The sequence below is a fragment of the Octodon degus genome, unplaced genomic scaffold (assembly GCF_000260255.1).
Source record: "Octodon degus isolate 3935 unplaced genomic scaffold, OctDeg1.0 scaffold00032, whole genome shotgun sequence".
NCBI lineage: Eukaryota > Metazoa > Chordata > Mammalia > Rodentia > Octodontidae > Octodon > Octodon degus.
Genome location: NW_004524608.1, coordinates 5,847,658 through 5,851,638, shown reverse-complemented (window position 1 = coordinate 5,851,638; position 3,981 = coordinate 5,847,658).

Genomic DNA, 3,981 nt, shown 5'->3' with positions numbered 1-3,981 from the left:
AACAAAAACACTGTCAGGTCCCCCAAAGGCCTACATGCTAAAGTCTTGGTCAGCAGCCTGTGGTGCTGCTGAGGTGTAGTGGAACCTTTCGGAGGTAGAACCTTGAAGAACATAGGCCACTGGGGGCCTACCCTGAACACCAATCCAACCTTCCTCCTCTGTCTCCCTCCTTGTCACTGTGAGGTGAGCTGTTTCTTCTGCCCTGTGCTCCCTGCCATGAGGTACTGCCTCTCCACAGCCCCAGTGCCACAGAACCTGCTCCCCGTGGGCTGAAGCCTGTGAATCCATGAGCCAGCGTCACTCTGTCCTCCAATAAGTCGATTATCTCAGATGCTTGGTCACAGAGATGGAATGCTCACAGAGGGCCACAGCAGCTTTAGGACAAGAGATGGTGGCAGAAGCCAGAGAAGGCTGCCAGTGGAGAGATCATGCTCTGTGGAGAGGACTTCCAGGAGGCGGAGGAGGGAGGGAAAGGAGGGCCACCAGCTTGGCTCCTTGTCTGAGCTGGGTAATCACAGCCATGCAGACAATATTCATATAAAGAAGATGTGAGGGTCTGCCCAATAGCTCAGCGGATTGAAGCGCCTGCTTAGGCAGATGCAGGGACCGGGGTTTGATCCCCTGAATGCATGCAGGCTCCACCCGTGGGGCGCACTGATGATAGAGTGGAAGTGAAATTCTCCATCTGGCCTGGACGAGTTTGTGTTCTCTAAAACCGAAGAACGAATTTTAGGAACAAACGGAGGTTGAGAGTAGAATATTTATTGGGGGAAGGAAAGCTTCTGTCTGAGAGAGGGACAGGAGGGGAGCCCCGAGTGGGTGGTCCCCGGGAAGCTGTCTCTTCCAGGGATTTATATAGAGTAAAACCATGATGGTCTAAGGTGGAGAACATGGGAAATTGTTTAGGTGGGCAGGAGGTGGGACAAAACTATGGTCAACCAATGAGATTACAAGCACCATTGCTCAGGTAAAATTGATGACGTCCAGGACCAAATGGGGAAGCGAGTCACATAGCAAGCACGCATAAATATAGAGTAGGACTGTGTCCAATAGCTAGCCGGTAGTAGTTGGATTAATGATTCTTTTAGGGTTTCTCAGGGTGATGATCAGTTCCAGATGCTAATCTTTAGGGAGGTCAACAATTGTTTGAATTTTGGTCTTTAAGTTCGACATACAGAGGGGTCATCCATCTCTCTCACAGTTGTAAGTTATCTTATCTTTCGTGCTGTCTCTTTGAGGGCCTGGCTCTGTCTGACTGCCTATAATATTTCTATCTAACTTAACTGCTTGCAATACTGAGATGGTGAATGAGACTGAGTGTGGTGGCGTGCGCCTGTAATCCCAGCACTTGGGAGGCTGAAAACAGGAGGATCACTACAAGTCCGATCTGTGTAGTGAGACCCTGTAGACCCTGTACTAAGTATATTTAAAAAAGATGTGAGATAGGGCGACAGACCCAAAAGAGATGAGTTGAGGGTGAAGAGGGAAGGTTCCGGAACACTGTACCGGTAACCAAAGTGAGTAAGGGAGGCTGTCTTTATGACTAACTTCGATTGCGCATTGCTAACCTTGCCCTTATTGGCCTTACACTGCAGGGCAATTTAACCGTGCACCTAAACAGTAGGCAATGAGGACAGCTAAGAAGGACACACTAAGTGTGGGGAGGACAGTGTCTTAGAGAAATCCTCTTCTTCCATGTTCAATAAGGAACAGTGGCGTTGTTGTGGGCCCAGCCATGCGCTCCCCCTTGGACCAGGCTTGCCAGGCCTTCCTGGGCGGTGATACTACAGCCTCACACTGTGGATACCTGGCAGGTGTCATCCCCTGCTTTCACCCTTGCCTGGTCACTCACCCAGCCAGGGAAACTGTACACTTAGTATTTTCTGGAAACTCAATAGCTACAAGGGTTCTGGCCCTCTTGAAACCCTAGGGCTTCAGGCTTTTCTTGGAGCTAAACTGAATCTGGCACCACTGGGGTTGGGAGGTCAACACTTCCCAGATCTAGACCTGCAGCTCCTGGACCATCTCTCCTAGAGCCCAGTCCTCCGCTCACCTTAGTTACTTTCTTCCACTGCTGAGACAAAATACCTGATACCCAAAGCTAAAGGAGCAGAGGCTTATTTGGCTGATGGTTCCCGAAGTTCAGTTCCTATTTTGGGGCTCCAAAGCAGGGTGGTACGTGGCAGAGGGGCAATAGTAGATGGTGGGAAGAAAGTAGCAAACAACAAGGGGACCTTAACAGTGTCTTTCTTCCCCTTTAATCCAGGCTACTTAGTGATGGTCCAGCCTGAATACAAATTGCTGAATTATCTTGGCCCTGATCCAACATGGCTGAATCCCCAAAACAACAGTTTGTCTTCCCATTGACCACTTCCTCCTTCCCCACCCCTGTCCTGGATACCTCCTCACGCCACACACACACACACACACACACACACACACACACCCCTTCTTATGTGTCACTGAACCTGCCCCTCCAACTCTGCCCCTAGCAAAAGTCTGTAAAATCTCATCTCAGGTCAGAGGATCCCCCCTCTCCCTGCCTTTGGTCCTCTCCAATGTCCTCAGTAAAGATCTTTCCTTCCCTTTCTTTTACTTCTGCTTCTCTGCCACCGCAGACAAACCTAACACTCAGGGAAGGTAGCACTCACATCCCTAATCCTAGTACGCTTGAGCCTAGCGCTGCAGTATGAGTCAGTCCTGGTGTCACACAATCCGGCTCCAGCCACCTCTGAAAAAGCCGCACCCATGACCACATGAGCCTTAGAGGGGACATCTAAACATAAGCCATAATGCTATCCATCCTCAGATCCTGAGCACGTGCCTCTTTGTTCCCCAAGTGCCTGGCCCTTTGGGCTGTGGAATGAGACTCTCTGGGTTTCACTCTGCATTTAGCACGAACCTTGGGCAAAGAACTGCCCCCAATGTACCAGTCCTTACATTTCTTTCTTTTTTTTTTTTTCTTTTTCTTACATTTCTTAATGTGTAAAATAAAGATGGGAATGTTTGGCTTGTCATCAAGATTAAATAAATGATGCACAGAAATAATGCCCACCAAGGTATAGCTCTTCTTATTTTTTGTCGCAGCCCAAGTCAGGTCTCTCTCCTTTCTCTGCAAACATCTCTGTTAGTAAAAAGTACAACAGCCCAGGAAAGCACACAGCCAGCCTGAATTGAGAAGTTCCAGGAGGCTCCTCCTGGAGGAACTTCAAAGACAAGTCCGAATCCCATTTATTGAGCTGGGTCTTTTTTTTTTTTTTTTAATTTTTTTTTAAACATTTATTTTTTGTGTGTGTGTGTGTGTGTGTGTGTGTGTATGTGTGTGTATGGCCAGCTCAGCCCACCAGGGGGCGGGGCTGGCTGGCATGTGGTGCTGGGGGATCGAACCGTGGTCCCTGTGCTTTCCCAAGCTTGTTCCAAGTAGGTGCTTTAGACCACTGAGCCATCTCGCCAGCCCTTTTTTATTTTATTTTTTTTATTTTTTATTTTTTTTCAATGATTGAACTCAGGCCCTTGAGCTTGCCAGGGAAGTGCTTATTCCACCTAGCCATCTCCCTGGACCCTTTGAGCTGGGTCTTTTACACATACAGTTGGTGTGGGGATTAGTGGCTGGGTAGGGTGAGGTGAAGCGGGGTGTGAGTTTGGGGCAGTGAGAATGGCTGAATGTCCCAGCAACTGCTAATGTTGTACTGTGGGTGACCTAGCAGGCAGGATGGTATGCCCTGCACAGTGGGCCTTGTTCCCAGGTTCAGGAGGCCAGCCACGGCCAATTCCAGGAACTTGGCTAGTGGGGGCAAGGGAGGACAGGTTACAGACCTGTTAATCTCTTTGTTGTGTTTTCAGGGCTTCCTCTTGGACTAGTACTCATTGTCATTTCTGTGGTTCCTGCTATTGTGTTTCCTGTACCTTGAGAGCCAGCGCTACCTATTCCAGAATATTCTACCATCATCAGTAGCTGTCACATAGCTTGTATGGATTTCA